The sequence below is a fragment of the Chiroxiphia lanceolata genome, chromosome 10 (genome assembly GCF_009829145.1).
Source record: "Chiroxiphia lanceolata isolate bChiLan1 chromosome 10, bChiLan1.pri, whole genome shotgun sequence".
Taxonomy (NCBI): Eukaryota; Metazoa; Chordata; class Aves; order Passeriformes; family Pipridae; genus Chiroxiphia; species Chiroxiphia lanceolata.
Genome location: NC_045646.1, coordinates 5,396,961 through 5,415,198, shown reverse-complemented (window position 1 = coordinate 5,415,198; position 18,238 = coordinate 5,396,961). Strand labels below are relative to the sequence as shown.

Sequence of the window (18,238 nt, the reverse complement as noted above, 5' to 3'; positions counted from 1 at the left end):
AAAAACATGAAATCAATCACATTAAAAACACACTAAGGAGTGTCTTTCAATTATTTTGGGTTGTTTGGTCCATTTCTGACAACCTTTTAGGATCTGAACTTGCAAACAGAGTGAAAGAGTATGTTTGAAAGACCTAAGTACTAAGTAAGGGCAACATTTGCAGCTTTCATGTTACGGTTTCTTTTTTATTTTTCTTTTTTTTTTAAGACTGTCAAAGACCAGGTCTTTTTTTTGTATCTAAGTGGGAAAACGTTAGCTCTTGAAATTCAGTAAGATTGAAAGGGTAATGAAATCTGTAGTTCCTCCATTACTGATCACAAAGCTGATTTGTTATCCAGGATCAAGGCAATTTCAGATTGTAAAAAAAAAAAGGGAAATGCATTGTTGAAACAAACTTTTGTTCTGTATCTTCTCAAAGAAGGAACTTGAAAACTAACCTGGTTTGCAATTTATACCTGGCAGTATAACTTCTAAAATATTGAACTGCAGAAGAATTTTATTTGTAGATTTAGTCCAAATGTAAAATTACGAAGCATGTCTATTCACTCAGGCCCTAACAGCAAATAAATTGGGATTTTCTTATTTCTCTTACCAAGTAAAAGAAAGCCAGACCACTCTATAAGTACTGAAGTTTCTCAGCTGCTTCAATTCCAGCAAAATCTCAGCTAAACTCAATTCCTAACTTTGATTTCGAAATAACTGTTTAGAAATATATGTTTATATATACATTCTAAAAATGCATGTGTGTGTATGTGCAGACATACATACTCTGTGAGTAGATACCTGCCTTGGAAATCTCTTAAGCAGACAGACTGAATACACTTAAATTGCTACAGCTTAATAACTTTGAACCTCCACATGAATTGATTTTAGGACTATTATACTGCCTTATCAGCAAATCCACTGTTAAAGGAAAGGATTTATGTGTGTATGTGTCTGTGTGTGCATGCCTGTAAATGAGAATTTTACTACAGTGATATTAGAACTCACAAATCGAGTTTTAAAAGTATTATCTTCAGTATACAGAGGTCGCACTTTATTGTGGTAAGGATAAGAGAAGGAACACCTTACGAACAAGGTGATGGAAAAGGACTTCAGATGCTCAGGTTCAATTTCTCACTCTGTCAGAGGCTGCTTCCATGACCCCAGATAACTTACAGTTAAATAAATGCTTAAGTCATCTTTTGTTTGAAGGGCAACATTTCCTTTCTCTCCTCCTTTGTACTAGCACAGAGATTAACAACACTATGCACCAGCTTCTGGGAGGTGGTTTGGAAGGCAGGAGGTTTTCTCTGAGGTTTTTTACTATGGCTAAACACAGCATTTTGCACAGCTCAGCCCTGAACTTTGCTACCTATGAACTTCAGTGGCATGCAACTACTTAAATAATTATACTTCGCAAATGAAGTCCAGAATCATTGTATTGCCCACATTTCAGTTCTCAGTATTCTAAGAGAATACACATTAATGCCATATAAAGTAGGGGATTACTAAGAAAAAAAGAAAAGAGGGATGTTAGTCGAGCAAAGATAATTAGCATGATCTGTATTCCTACCAGGTATCACACTACACCAACTAAGAATACAAATGTAAGGGTCACATATGCAAATATTTTATTTATATAAATACAATAAATAAATAAATAAATAGAGATGCAAAGTTACAGTTGTCATTGAAAATCACAATTTATTTTTATGGCACCACAGACAACAACTAGAAAAAAAATTGGCTAGATTAGAATTTGAATGTAATAAATTCAGAGCATCCAATGAAAGAAAAATGACAGATTTGGCAGAAGGATCCACACAACAAACACAGCTTCAACCTTCAAATACTATTTTTCATGCATGGACAGTGTTTATCAGGTTATCTTTTTTTCTTTGCCATCTTGTTCCCCTTTTGTTGGTTCCTTCCTTCCTTTCTTTGAGCTGTGACATGGCCAAGAGCTGGGCAAGTGGCTCCCTCTGGTGCTGACACCAACGAGGCTCTCCAGCTTTTACAGACCTTGCTCTCCGCATTTCAGTTTAGGATCTGATTATTGAAATTCAACATTATGCAAAACTGGCTTTGATAGTCTGTGGAATTATTTTTTTTCATAACTAGGTTTAGTTAAGCAGTGAAATTATCTTCAGAAAGACAGCTCTGAAAGCACCACGCTACTCACTGTGGTATCATCATGTGGTATCTTACAGCCAAAGATAAGACAGGACTTATTGGTAGCATTTACACATAACCCCCCGCTTCGATTAAGAATCAGCCTGAATTTTTGAAATATATTTTGTGAATTAAAGTAAGACTGCAGCTCAAATATATTATCAGCCAAATGTCAAGTAACTTGCGGCACTAACACTAAACTCAACTTTTTGTGCTTAGAATTACATGTCTTGGCATTTACATACATTTTAGTTCTACTAGAATTTTCACTCTCTGTGAAATTTAGTCACTGTAGTACCACAGAAACTCTCTGAATTTCAGGTTACTTGACCCTATATAAAATATGGGGAAGAGTTGCAATAGTTGGCATCACAGATGTTTTCATCACAGCTCTATGACAGTGAAAGGTGTGTCACAATTTTCATTACATATTCCTAGTTATTCAAAGCTATTTTTAAAATGTGCAAAAAATGAGGCATATCATTTTCTATTTAGGAAGTTGTAATTCTCAGAGAAATATGTTTATATCCAAGGAGAAAATGAAATTTTAAACACTTTTTAACAAAATATTAGAAATCTAACTGGATTCTAACTCCTCATCACAAATGTTGATTTCTTTCACAAGTATGTTTATAATGTATGTTTATAATAAATATTTTACTTTTCTTAAAGAAACAATCATTTTATGAATGGCCAGACCCATATACATAGGGATACTATGTTATGCTTTGTTATTTTGGAAGAAACATGCTTGAAAATAATTAAGTATTGCTGTTTCACAAAAGCTGAACAACATCCATTGGGGTCCAACAAGATTTCCCCGTGACAAACGCTCCTCATTTCAAAAGGGCATTACAAAAGGGAAGGCTCAAAAGAAGAGGATTGTTCATTGCACTGCTGGTCACTGAACCAAGAATAGATGTCAGATGAAGAAAGAACTATGGATCCCCCATTAATAGGAGGTTTAATATTTTCTTGCTTCATCTGCCAGAGCCTTTATACAAATTCTCCTCACTTTTTAACTATGCAGGGTTATACATAATGATTTGAAGAGGCAGTGCTGTATTTTTTCCATCTGCAGTGAGCTGTCCAAGCATTCATTAATCCTCACAGCATCTCAGGGTAGTAGTTCAATTTATGGATGGGAAAACAAAATAGATTGAGTACCAGAATACATTTTAATGTAAGTGCCAAGCAAAGGAATGAGACTGAAAGTGCTCCCAGTGTTTCTTTCTTGTGGACAAGCAGCAGTAAAGGCCTTAGACTTTGAGTATGCTGCAAAAATTTGGCACAGTCTAATTGCTGCATCAGAGCCTCAGCAACTGGGTGAGGAGTGAGGATGGGAGAGCAAAATCCAAACTACCATATTGGCTCTCCTCCCTCTTTGTACCCCAGCTAGTGGCAGTGAGCCTCTGCACCCTTCTGATGAACTAGATAAGGTGAAGTAGAAAAAATTAAAAATGGGAGAAAAAAAAGTACAGAGAAAAAGAATGAAGGCAATGGAAAACAACACTTAACAGTCAGAAAGGAAAGCTGTGGCATCCTTTTTGTGCCTTCTCCATCACCAAGGTTCCAAATGCTACAAGATCTTGCTCTTAATTACTCCAGCAAACTTACTCAAATAGAAAAAGTTAAGAGTCAACTTTGAGCTCAGCAACAATCTGCAAAAACATCAAGACTTGCAGGAGTGCAAAATGATGGATGTGAACAAAGAACAATGAAATCAGTAGTGTTTGCATTTTCTAAAATGTTCTTAAATGTTAGTTCTGTTCTTAAATGTTAGTTGCAGCACATGTTCCAAAACAACAGAAAATCTCTTTTTCTTTAATGTAACTTTAATGTTCTTCAAAGTAACATTTATAATTCAATTTTGTTTAATCTGTACTTAGACCTTCACTTGCAAAATAGTCCATGTCTCTACATAGGCTAAAACATGCCAAACAGGCTAAAAGTCAATCTACATCTTTATATTTGGAATTTTTTGAGAAAAAGCAAATGAAATAGCAGGGAATAGTAGTGTTAACTATGCATCTCCCGTTAATTCATTAAAGACACAAAACTTGACTAAGTCACTGTGTGATTAAATGAAATGCTATTTCTTCATACATACTAGCTGTGTATGAAGAACTTTTGTTGTACATATGAACTCCAATAATATTACTGCAATCTCTATGTTTTCACACTGAAGTTTGAACCAGACCATCACACCATTTCTGCTATGCATTTGCAGTAGCACACAGAGCAGTGCATGTGTATATATCTATATATACATGCATATGCTTTAACTGAGCCAACCAAAGATGAGAAAAGTTCTGCAATGTTTGATGATCTTCTTTTTAGAAGTGCCTCCAAATGTTTATTTCCCTGGGCACACTAAACTTGTCTTTCTGATCACTCTACTTGCACACAGTATTCCAGCTCTTCCACAATTCATGGTGCTTTCACATGTTGTGAACATCCAAACTCAGTGCAACTGTGCTAAATCACACAATAGAAACTCAGAGTAGAGTGAATTCCTTGGAATACAAAAAATATTTATAATTTCATCACCTTCTTGTGCAGTGTCTTGCACATACAGGTTGCAATTTTAGCTGAACCTCCTGATTGCCTGGGGAACACACACAAATAATAAAACCTCAGAACTCAGCTCATCTATAACTTGTTAACATCTAACTTTCATTTTACTTCAATATAAATTTCTACCTGGCTATGTCTTTCAGTAAAACTTCATCTGCTTTTAATTTTAATTGTCCAATAAATATGCTTAATTAGAGCCAGTCCCAATTTTTTTGACTTCAGTAGTTTAGGGGTTCTTTATAATAAAGTCAAATATATCTCAGCTAGAGGTGATGCTTTATCAAAATAACAGATAAGACAATTCTGAATAATTGTTGAGCAAAAGAAAAGGTGTGAGTCAAAAATAAATATCTGTAAGTATATCCCTATTTCCTTAAAATGAACTGCCACCATACTAAGTGCTGACAAATAACTGTATAAGCATTAACAAATTTTGTACTACAAATTTCTGTTTCAAAATTCAGAAACCCCCTGTGCTGTTTTCTGGTAGCTGGGATAGAAGATCTCCCATCTACTTCAGAGGAACAATACCCAATCCCCCTTTTTTCCTTCCTCTGAATAATAAAGTTCCCCTTGGTAGGAAATGGATCAAATCCTAAATAAATAAATAACCCTATCCAGTATTTATTTATCCCAGTACTTGGAAATTTTATGCTAATTACAGTTCTGTCACTAAGGCTCAAGAAAACAGCTTACAGTTGAGTTTATATTGTTTTACTGGAATTCACAAATAGAAGTGTTTTGTCTCCCAGCACTTCTCCCCTCTATACAGGATCTGAAGTTAGTCTTCTCACAGTATATAAAGTTAGGAAGCTGATTAACAATATAGCTGCAATTTATCATCACAAAATTCAATATATCATCTTTTTTGATATGTGTCTTTTTTCTAGCTTCATTCTCCCAACTTTCAGTCCCCTCATCTTTCTCATCCTCCTCTTCCTACTGTGCAGATGACCTGTCCAGCCTCTTCCTCCACATAAAAAAGGTATCTGAAGACTTCCCCCAAAACATAGTTCCCCTTCTGAAGCACAGTGCTTTTCTCTCTCTTGGGGAAGAAAAAATAAAGGGCATGGTGGGATTTATGTTCACATTGATAAAACTACAAAATTTCATTTTGGAAGTAAACCTTGAGATAGATGCATACTTAAAAACCTAAAAAGGCTTCGGATAATTTCTTTTTCCCTGACTTTGCAGAAAAGTTCTGCAGCCCACAAGACTCATGCACAAGTATTGCTGTTTCCTAGAAAGTTGCAGAAATCAACTTCACATCTGCTATCACAACAATCTGGTTGCTTCCATAACCAAAATTGGTCTCTTGTGAAACCTTATTCTTATTTATGCAAAACCATTGTCTTAACTGTTTGGAGACACAGCAGATTTCTGGCAATTACTCCTCTCCTCCACATGGACTTCCACAGACAGATGTTCCAACTTAAAGCTTGGACCACCAATATGTGGAGCCAAGGAGAAATTTCTCTTAGCTCTTACTCTGTGCACTGAGAAGCTGATTCAGTCCAAACTATCTCAGGAAATGCAAATTTGCTGAAAGTTAATGACAGAGCAGGTATGAGGAGCTCTGCAAGACTCTGAATGCTTCAGTCAACCTCCCAAGAGGAAAAAAAAAAAAGAAAAACTGCAACACATTACTGGGTATGAGAAAGAGAGGAAATGCTTTCATCAGTGTTTCAGCTGGGAAAGAGTTTGTTTCAATGTACTAGACATAAATCTTTGGGAAAGCAGCTTCCATTAATTCTGGAATTTCTAAATGAAAACAAATACCATATGAAATGGTCACAACTTCAGTGTACTTTACTGAGCTCATCCTGCTGACTCTGCTGGGATTGTAAGAGCATAAAGGTAACAGAATCTGGTCACATATCACACTTGGGTGCTCTGCACCTCCTGCTCTTTCAGATGGAGTTGCACCTCACAGGATGGATCACACAGCCAGCACGACACATGGCTTGAAGGGGTTTGACAGTGGGCAGATCCCTGAGAGTGTCCCACTGCTCTATATAGTGGAGAGGTCATCACCTGGGCATCTTTGGCTGAGGCCAAACTGATGCCCCAGCATCTCCATAGGCATAAAATGAGCATTTGACATCCTATACCATTCATGGAACTTGTAAAAACCACTATCAAATGTAGGTACATTTTGGTATCCACACTTCTGTTTCTTTCAGTGAAGCATATTTCTGACAGATATTGATAGTTTTGTCTCTTTAAGTATTCATTTTTCTTCTTCAGAAACATTTGCAACTTTTGCAGAAGTTTCATACCCGTCTAGTGGCTACAGCCTGGAACTGAGCAACAAAGGCCATAGGTCCAATACTTAATCTGACTACTGAACCACTGCACAACCTCAGATTAGTCACCTACTTCAGATGCTTTCCATCAGAAATAATTGGGATTTTGGTAGCTGCTCCCTACTGAAAAGCACTATGAGATTTCAAGTAAATTTGAAGCATGATCAAACAGTACTGTTAGTAACTGCATGAACACGTGTGGAAAACTCTGTCTCTGGTTTTCCATTGCAAAATTACCAGCCCCCGTCCTGTGGATTAAAATACAAGGGTCCTGTGTTACTGTGTACCATCTGAAAAAAACCCTCCTCTAGCTAATTTAACAGCAAGATCTAAACAGGAAGTGCATTGTACCTGTACCAGAAATTATGGTTGGAGATTTAATTTGCCATTCACCTCGGTCAGCAACAGACTGCACCCAGTCACAAACCACTATATTGACCTATGAACTCGAGCATTTGCTTGCAACTCACAGTTGCTTAAGGAATTATCATTATTACAGTGTGTGGGGACAAGCATGTTCAAATAGAAAAACAAACAAGAAAATAAACAAGGAATTTATTCAAGCAATGACCTGTCAATTCCAGAATTAGATTATGCTCAAATGCACAGAAGATATAAGCGATAATGAACAGTAACAAGGGATACAGACAACCCTCCTAGTGAGTCACCAATTCAGTTCTCTAAATGTTCCTGATGCCCAGAGGAAAGACTTTTTAAAAGCTCAAATGCAAGTCTGTTCTCACTGAGTAGCTGTTCCTTGGCAAAGAGGGAATGACAGAGGCTGTACTGATGACACAACAGGAAACACTCGTTGACCCTTTCCAGCTTATGGACATAAACAGTAAACTTTCTAACACTCACAAATTAACTTTAAATGAGAAATATTGGCATCAGAGTTACCATCTAAATTGCCTGATTGCACAGTCAGAAATTCTTATTGAATGCATCTTTATGTAAAGATTCATGAACTCTATGGAAATTTTTGCCTGAATAAGAAGAGTGTGACTGAACTCAGCATCTCTGAAATACTTCATGCTAATAAAACACTCCTTTCAGAAGGGCTCAGAGAAAGCACTAAAATCTACATACATTTCATGAAATAACTTCTTAGATTTGGTTCTATTAACTTTGCTCAAATGCCTACTCAGCAGCCACAAGAATTTCAATCTTACCAGACTGATAAAAAAAAAGAAAAATCAAAAGCCATGGTAACCATTTCTGAGAGACTCAGCATATCTATATAAGGGTATTATGTTCAGCAACTATTGACCCCATCGTATGGTGAACTGAACCTGCACCTGTTCAATCTCTGATTGATGTTTTTTCACAGTGAATGATTTATGGGCAGCACTAAATGGGGCTCTAACTGAACACACAGTGAGCCATGTAGATGATATACATAATATATCATGTATATACGTGTGTTACATCACCAGTTGCAGACCATGTTAAAGACTGTCAAAGGTAGTGGAAAGAAAACTCAATTAAACGTAAGCCCTGTGGCTTAACAATTCTATTAGAACAACCAAACTTGAGTCCTTTCCTCATAGCACGTTTCCCTCCATAAGGAGAACAGCATTATTTTATTCCAGCCTTTTCAGTACATCTTGACTGTAAATAACAGATGAAAAAAAAAATGTGATCATGAAAGCTGGAGGTGGAAATAAAGCAACAGAAAAGGATAACATGAAAGAGGAGCTTTCCTCACAGCACTGCAGGAACACTGCTATATTCTGCTGAAGGATTGAACTCCACAGCTCCTGCTTATTTCTAAGAGGATTTAAAAAGCTGATGATAGAGTCATCAAGATAAAAAAAAAAAAGAAAAAAAAAAGAAAAAAAAAGGAACCAACCTCATTTGCTTGTCTTTTAATCAAAACATGTAATCAGAAGGCCTAAGTGATGATTACCTCCTGCTTTCAACAAAAGTGACTGAAGCAGCCTGTTAAATGGGTTTTCCCTCTTTCCAGTGCTGGGGAAGGTGTCGCTTCACCACACAGGTATGTTCATGCACTACACTCAATCCCGAATCGTCTGATCTGTTTCTGTATTTACAGAGGAGAGGACAGCAGTTGTCTACAGCTAAGGCACTCTGTAGGAGTTCAGTAAACATGGGACCCATATCAAGAAAGCCACTTCTTAGTAATGGCACCTTTATTAGCACAAACATGTTCACAACTGTTAGTGCAATTAATTATCAGGATGAGGAGATACCCAGCAAAAGGCTAAAAATTGCCTTTGCTGGAACGCAATTCATTTAGATGATTTATGGAGTTCTTTATTGTTAGCGTCACAAGAGCTTTTTCAAAACAAGAGAAATCATTAAATCCCATAAAACACGGGCTATCGCCGCCGTTAGCTGGTAATTGATATCCTTGCTCATGCCATTTATATCCCTAAATGGAGCTGATAAAACAAAAATTAGTAAAGCGTGCTGATGGAGAGCAGCCTGCAGCACCCCAGAAGGAAGCAGGGGATCCTTCCCTCCCTTCCCAGTCACCCGCTAGGAATCACTCCCCCCTCGCACCCCACGAGCCAGAAATCAGGCTCAGCCCTGGGGAACTGCTGGTGACAGGGAGGGAAGAGGGAGGGGAGTTCATTTGCTTTTAGAGGAAGAACCTGATTATTATATCCCCCCACCTCCCCTCTCGGTTTTCCCTGGGGGAATTTTAACTACTTCTCCCTCCTTTTTAAAGGCAAATTGAAAAAAAGAAAAAAATCTTTTGTGTTGCAGTTTTCTATTGGTTTGGTGATTTGTTTTTTTTTCAGGAATCCTGCTGGGTGGTGAAAGTGCAAGATAAGAAATAATTTTAAACAGAGGATTGGTGGTTTTAAGCAGTTACCAAATAACAGCCAAAGCATGTGCACAGTCAAGAAACTCTCAAATTCAGAGCAGGCAGGGAGAAGGAATGTGTGTTTTAGTGATGGAAAGCAATCAGGCATATTAGAAAAGACTCAGAAGGACAGGGGAACAGCACCAAAAATGCAAATAAACCGGCTCAGAGTCTATGGAGAAGGGAAAAAAAAAAAAAAAAAAAAAAAAAAAAAAGGAGAGAAGAGAAGCTGCTGCTGCTAACCCTGAGCAAATGCTGCTGCCTCAAAGACAGAAATAGCTCCCTTACCTTATTCCTAATCCTTGCTTGCACCTGCTCTGCAATCATAAATACTTCGAGGTGCTTAACATCGAGCTAAATTGATGGCTGAATTTAAGAATTTCTTCGTACACCTCATTTACAGATTCGAAAGGAGATTTTTAGGATCGTCCTCCTCAGTATCCATTAGCTTCCCAAAGAATCCCAATTTTCTTGGGGGAAAAAAAAAAAGGCAAAAAACCACAGTATGCCTATATACAACCGGGCACTGTAATAGATCCAAAAAACCGGGAGCGGGGGAATCTGAGAGGTGTCACTACAAACTTGGCAAGCAGAACGTATCCTCCGCAGGAAGGAGAGAGAGAGAAAGAGAGGAGGGGAAAAAAACCCCAAAAATCTGCAAAATACAAAATTCCCAGGGAGATTTTGAAGGAAAGGAGGAAGAAAGGAAAAAAAAAAAAAAAGGCAGGGAGGCAAGACGCGTGAGGAGAGCACAAATGGGCTGGCGGGATCTCTCCCAGCCATCCATCCATCCGTCCGTCAGCCAAGTGAGCAGCCGCCCCCCGCGCCGCCGCTGCGGTGCTGCCCGGCCCCGCTCCGCTCCCCGCGCCTCCTGCGCGCACACGCGCGCTCGCACCGCGCCGGGCGCGCCCCCGCGGGCTGGGCGCGCTCCCCGCAGGGTCCCCGCCGTGCGCGGGGGGATGCGCGCCCCCGCCCCGCGCGTCACAGGTGATGCTCAGCACAGCCGCGGGTGCTGGAGCAGCCGCGCAAAGTTTGCCCCGGTCTCCCCTGTTTTAGGTTTGGGGGGGGAGGGGGTTCCCCTCTTCTCTTCCCCCGCTGCACAAGCCGGAGCTGGATGCGGTCTGTTCCCCGCGCTGGGGGTGTGGGCTTTGCTTCTGCCTCCCACCTCTCCCTCCCTTCGCATCTCCCTCCCTCCCAAGCCCCCTGCATTTCCCAAGGCAGCCCAGCCACGAGTAGGCTGGGTTAGGAAAGGTCAGAGGCTGCTGCCTTAGCACTGAAAGCCCTGGGTACAAACACTCCCCAGGCATCTCTTCCTAGCAGGGTTGGCAACCCTGGCACTCTGGATTCATTTCCCATGCCCACACTCACCACCCCAACCTGCCAGGTCAGCCAACAGGCCATAGGTGCAGGCACATCACCTCTCATCTCTCATTTCCCCTCTCTCTTTTTTCCCTCTGACCTGGTACAGATTTCATCTGAGACTTTCCAAGACCTTTAATTATTCTATTAATGTACACCCATAAATCTTCCAGAGCAGCATTTCATTAGGCAAACATCAATATACGGTCCAGAGATGTAAACAGAGGCACCAAGGGCTAGAGAGGGAGCAAATTACACGCTGAAGGCATAGCAAAAGCTAATCCAGAATTGTTCAGTCTTGTTTTCCAGGGCTTTTCTAGGGAAATTATTCCATGATTTATTTTTTTTAATTTAAAAAAAAAAGTTCCATGGGAACAACTCGTGTCAGTAGATCACCAGGTTAGTGGAGCAAGCCCCAGCTTTACACCACCATAACAAGTCTCTCCTGTGAGTCCTTCCCAGCTCGCAGTTACATTAGGGAGGGAAAACAACATATAAAGTTCACAAGCATTTTAACTACTAGTGGTTTACAGTCATCTTGTTTACATATTTAAACAAATGAAAAGCAGGTGTTTGGGTTTTTTTCCTTGACGAATCAGGAATCACAAATGGCACCCTGAGTGGAAGACACAAAATATGGATCCATCCAACCCAGGGCAGAAAAAGATCAAGGGAAACAGACCTCCTGGCTCACAGCTGGGTGGTCACACATGTACTGTACAGGTAGTGGGATTTATCCCTTTTTTTATCCCTCACAAGGTGCATGGAAGAGGATACCAGGGATATGCAAGCAGATGAATGTGAAAGAACTTTAAGGGAAGTAAGAAATTCAAAGCGGGTCTTAAATACGGGTGTGGAGGAGGCAGAGACAAGGAGAGGGCAAAGCAAAAGGTGTAGCGAGGTCCTCCTAGGCAAGGTGGAAGGATGGGAAAAGAGAGGTGAGGAGTAAACTCTTTAGGGCTTCCTCAACTGGAAAATATGTCCTTGTGAAGGACTATTTCTCATACTGTTTTCCAGTGAGGAAATCAAAATCACATCCCAGCAATTGCATATCTTCTGGTTGAATTTTGAGGGTGAGGGTGAAGGGCGTTAAAATCTCTTAACACCTTTATTTCTGACAAAAGAAGAAAAAAAATCCCTCAGAATAAAGGATTAGTTTAAAGCTGAGTCCAGGAAAGATTCTTCACAATTCTTCTTTACACAGTAAAAGCCAAATGCCACTCCTGAGAAATTGATGCAAGTGGAAGGACAGTTTTATTTCATAATGCCAGTGTTGGATGCAGAGCCATCTGGAAATCCTATAGAGATTCCAAAGACAGCACCTGTCTGCGGAACACAGTGTAGTTTTGAAGTCCTCAAGTCAGTGTGACTTAACAGGGTTCCAACCCAGAATGCTTCTCCCAAAGTTCAGTGCATGAAAATATTTGGTTTGTTTTCTGTTTTCAAATCAAACAAGACCTTGATTTATCCTCTAGAGCAACGTATGTGATTTTGAATGTGCAGTCTCATCTTTAGCCCCCGTCCGTTCCAATGGCTACGACAGCAAGGGCAGATGCTCCCATCTGCTGTGTGGCACTGGGTGGACCAGAACAAGCCAGTGCCCCAAAAATGGGTTGGCAGATGCAGCACCTCTACTACACCTGTGAGGGTCTCTGGGGAAGGCAGCCCCCTCCCCACACATGCACCTCACATAGCACTGTACCCAACCCAAAATACTTCCACACGAGCGGCAATGGCCATTTTGAGGAGAGAGGGCCTGTGGAGAGAGCTGGGAGCAGCTGTTCTGTACAGGATGGTGCCTTCTGCAGTGTGTGATTTTCAGCTGGAAATCCGAATGGTTCTTTTAGCTCAGGAAAATGGGAGATCAGCCCTTCAGTCCCACAGGAGAAAGCACTACTGGTGGCAAGAGAGGCTGTGCCCTGGAGCAGAAGGGAATGGGAAGGCAGATGTGAGGGAGAGCTCTGAGTGTCTGAAAGGTAAGTCAGACATTTTTGAAGTGATTATTAATTTGGTATTCCCATCTTGAGAAGTGGATTTAACCTTCTGGCCAGTGAATTATCTACATAATCCTCACCACTGCGATACCTGAATACCTTAAGAGCTTTAAACTGGGCATCCAGATGATCAAGTTCCCAAAGTCTACACGTAAGGCTGGCGGCTTCACACTCACTCAGGTCCTCCTGCTGGTGGAAACTCAAATGTAACACGGTCTCACATATCAGTTCTACCTTTCAGAATGAGGGTGATTTGTCAGGATTAGCCTCAGGGGTATTTCTAATACCTTCCCTTTACTTGCAGTGATTAAACAGGATTGAAAACATCTTCCAAACCCTTCTAACTCCTGTATCTTTTCCTGAGGATTTATATGGAAGGAGAGATGCTGTAATGCAGCAAGTAGCTAATAGATCTCACAAGGACAACATAAAGTCATTTTATTAATACAAGTTTAGCCTTCCCCAGCTTGCAGTAGTAGCTCTCTGTTACCATGTGGGTCTTGCTACATTAACACTCAACCAGAACCACCCCACCAAAATTTATGAAGAATAATGGAAAATAATTCTATGGTTTACTGACCAAAAGTAAGGAGAGAAGATTTCCACACTTAATGTAATCATCTCTGTTTCTGTGAAACAGAGGAAATGAAGGTGCCCTAAACATGACAAACAGAAAATGATATGTACAAAAATAGGAGAAGAGAACTGTATAATAAAGCCATCTTTTGTGACTGTCCAAGGGAGACTGAAAAGGCTGAAAATGAATTGCAGCAAGGATGACTTTGAAAAGAAATAGTCAGCTTGCTTAGCTCCCAAATTCACATCCTCATCCACAGTCTTTAGACTAAAAGCAAAATGCAGATGCCCAGGAGTTCTGAGGCAAAGGATAAGACCTTTGTTTTCCTTCTGGGTTTGTTACTTATTCACTGTATGATTGTGGCTTAAAGTTTTCATTATGGGAGGAGTTACATTCATAAGAAATATATAATTATGCATATGAAATATCAATAAGTTATTGGCAAATATATTAAAGGGCATACGGCTTCAGACCTTGAACTCTATAAAAACAGTTTGATTTTCAAAGGTGCTGGGCAGCTAAAGAACTCCTGACAGTAAAACACGGAAAAGTGAAAGACAACTTATCTCAGAAAAAATACCCAACAGCTTCTTAAAGTGCTCATACTTAAACTGTACTTTCCATATTCCTTTTCTTTCTTTTGATTATAAACTTTTATTTCACCTTCTACGAATAGTCCGTATTAATCTCTAAGACAAATCTTATAATGACTCTGGTAGAAGGAGGTGTGATTCCAAAGGTATTCTGTGTTTTTGTCCTTGAACAGAATCTAAGATCCATTGGGAGTAATAGAATGGTTGAAATATTGAGGTGTTAAGATGTCAAGCAAATTTATATGTTACTAGGTGTGGAAAATTAAAAAGCTTATTTTAGTTATTTTAATCCATTCTGAGATTATTGTTAATATCAAAACAGTTGTTACCAAGAGTTAAATTAAGACCTTGAGCAAGCTTACAGGGAACCTCAAATAGTCACTGAAATATTGTTCTACAAATATAATGGAATACATAGGACATGCTACAAGAAAATACTCCTGCATTTAGTGGCCACTGTTTTAACAGTGTGAAGACATTTTCTTCCTTCTTTAAGTGTCAAGGGGCCCTCACTGAATACCAGGAAAAGAATAAATGAAAACATTTAAATAAAGAAATTGCAAATATTTTAGAGCTGGGATCCTGGGGCACCCCGAGGTGATTTGTCTTTTTCACCTTTACTTCAGTGATCTAGCTACTGCTCTTATTTCCCATGTAAGTATTAGGGTTCAAAGACACAATATATATGTCTCCTCTTTAGACTCATGCAACTCTTTTTAACATGAAACAACAGTGTAGTCCTTAGGTCAGCTCTGTCAAAAAGCTGAATTTCTTCATGAAGTGTATGTATAGTTAGGAAAAAAAGAAAAGAAAAAGATTTCTCATGGACTTGATTTGCCTCCTATACAGTCAGAACTCTGAAGTGCCCCATTACAGGTTTCAGGCGTTGAAACTAGATATCCAGAAACAAACCTCACAGACTAATACTTTGCCAGCAAGGCAAATAGAAACTTCATGGGATTTTTCAAAGCTTCTCACTTTGACCATTTCCATCACTATCACGGCAGCACCTCTTGCACCAGACACAGCTTTGTGAGAAGACCCAGCCAGCACTAATCACTAACAATCAAAACACCAAAATAAGTCCCTACATTTTTAGTGTTATATTTCAATACATTTAGATTTAGAGAAACAGTTAAACACGTTCTCATCTGACAAATCTCTACAAGCATAACTTGACATCAGGATTGTTCAAGCATAGGACGTGACCCTGTGAGGTGTTGGTGATTTCCCTACCTGGGGAAATTTCCCTATCTGGTTCCCAGAAAGGACTCAGTTTGTTAATAAACAAATCAAGGTCAAATTTGATCTCACTCAAAATAAATCTTCTTTTCCATCCTCGTTTTAAATCACATATCTTAAATTTCAAACCGGCCAGTAGCTAAACTTTTTCTCCTTCTTCATTAATGATGAACAAGTTCAGCTCCTCATCGGTGAATATAATATGGAATTCCAAAACTGTACAAGAACTCATGGACAGAAAACTTTGTTTTCTGTCTGCACTTCTTGTCACACAGCCAAATCTAGTATTAAACATATAGTTAAATCATGCAGATGCAAGTAAATCTCAATCAGCATTATTCCCCTGAACATGAATTTGACGTAACTTCTAACAGGGTAGTTTGAGGACTCTGAGTTACACTTTTTTGTGACACTTGAAATATCTTAACCCTCTCCTGGAATAAAGCAGTGCTAATATTTAAAAAAAAAAAAGTGTCTCTGAAAATTCAGTTACCATTATAGGAAAAAGAGAGGAAGCCACAGTGACTATGAAATCACTTTTCAAGACCACCAGTATAGCATTTGTATAGCAGAAAACAGAGCACTCAAAAGCAAAGCAGGAAATATCTACCCAGGTTTAAAATATCACACAACATTCTTTGGTCTTCTCCCACTTTCTCAAACATTTTTGGCTGTCAAAAGTCTTATTTCCATATCTGAGACTACTAGGTCTACTGGATGTAAAGGAGTCATGATTACCCTTAAAGTGTGTCTGACATTGCTATTAATGCTTTAAACTTGCTACCCGTGCATTTTTGCAATTTCATCCTTTTAGCAGAACTGACACATATAAAAGCTATGAAAACTCAAAGTATTAATCTCCAAAAGCATATGTGTAGTGATTACTTAACCAATAGGATGTTTTTTCAGTTCCTCTACAAGTTGGCTCAGCAACAGTACAATATTAATAATACTTGAGCTTATACTTTTACAACCTGTTCTCCATTTCTCCCATCTGTCGATAGACTAAAATTATGTTTACAGAATCACTCATTTTCTAACCTTTTCTTTAATTCACCCAAGACAACTCAGAACCATTTTTTTTCCTGAAGTGACTGCAAAACCCCAAAACTTGAGGCTCAGCTCAGTTTTAAGAGCTGTTGATATAATTGTGAAGTAGCTCCCTCAATCTGAAAAGGGTTATTTATCCTGTAATGAGTGAGAAAAAATTTTCCTCTCATTACTATTCCAATTAAAAACATACCTTTAGTTTAGTTCCCTATTTTTCTTGCCAAACTACAACTTGAGGCAATGCTAGGGTCTGGTACAACATTAGTAGATTTATGTACATAGAAAATTGGCAATATTTGACGAGGAAGAACACAGACATCTGTGATCTGCCTTTTGAACCTGAACCCTCTGGGATGCCCAAATGGAAGAGCAAGAAGGAAATAATTAAGTGCTGGGTGCTACCCACTAATATTTGGATAATCTACGAGCTACAGTGCCATATTACCCTTGGAAACACTGAGTCTCCAAGGTCCCAGACACGTGTCTCTGTACCAAAATCACTGTAATTTTGCACATTAATTTTTTTGTGTAGTCAGAATCAGGGAAGTGGAGAAGTCTATTCACTTCAAGACCCTGAACCCTGTATGTGGCAGGGGGACATTTTCACGTAAAAATTAAATCTTCACAAAAAGCTCTCAGAGCTACAACTTAGGCCACTGTTTTTGCTCCCATTCAGTAGACTTGCCAGAGAAAACAGTGGTTTAAAAATTGTTCAAGGACCTCAAGATTTGGCCCCAAATCAATGTGCATACACATGACTTCATTTACAACTATGTTTTTATGCCAGATTTAATGTCAACAGCCTAACGGTGCGTTGGATTTCATTTATAGGACTTATTAATTTTTATCTAATGAACAATTTCACAAGGCAATTTAGATGATTACGACTGTGAAATGTTTGCAATGAGGACCAGATCTTGCCAGCCTTGCTTGCCTGTAGTGCCACTTACATCAAAAGTAATTGAAAACAATTGTACAATAAAAGCACCAAAACAAACAAGTTCAAAAATGCTTAGTCTACAAGAGAAAAGGAAGCAGAGTAGGTATTTCAGTCAGTTCTGAGCCATGTGTTGTCTCAATACAGATCTGTACAGATGAACTAACTGTGGTAAACTGGAGTAAACACTTAAAGGAAGAAGCACAACACACAGACGTGGGGCCTTTGGGTAAGAGCTGTCAACGCGTAGACATGATTACAACAGATTGTCCCTGTGACAAAACACCCTTTGGTTACAGGAGGAATGAGGCCAAAGTTAAATATCCTAAGTATCTCACCTCCTCCCTTCAAAAAATTTGAAAATTAAAGCCAGGGACATCTCCTCAGTTACGTATCATAATGAACCAAACAGTGGCTTATTTACCAAAAAGATCATCTCCTGAGTAATGTTTGTTCATTTTTTTATTTTTGGTAATAGGACATTGCTTTCTCCTTCTGATCTTGGAATTATACTACAAAGCTTCCCATTTATAATTAATTACATTTTTGAGATATTTTTTGCTTAGGTGGCAAGAATCTTCCCAGTACCAATGCCCAAAAACAATTAGCAGCATCC

At 39.1% G+C, this 18,238-nt stretch overlaps 1 protein-coding gene across 2 annotated transcripts in view; it reads right to left on the bottom strand.

Moving 5' to 3' along the window:
- NLGN1 (neuroligin 1) overlaps window positions 1-18,238 on the bottom strand; it is a 433,184-nt gene that overhangs the window by 372,068 nt on the left and 42,878 nt on the right. The window contains exon 1 of one of the 2 annotated variants that reach the window (XM_032698021.1): window positions 10,159-10,503. The exons of the other annotated variant lie outside the window; for it this stretch is intronic. The gene's annotated coding sequence lies outside the window, so the exon portion shown is untranslated. Of the gene's footprint in view, window positions 1-10,158; window positions 10,504-18,238 lie in introns of those variants that run through there. 2 annotated transcript variants of the gene reach the window in all.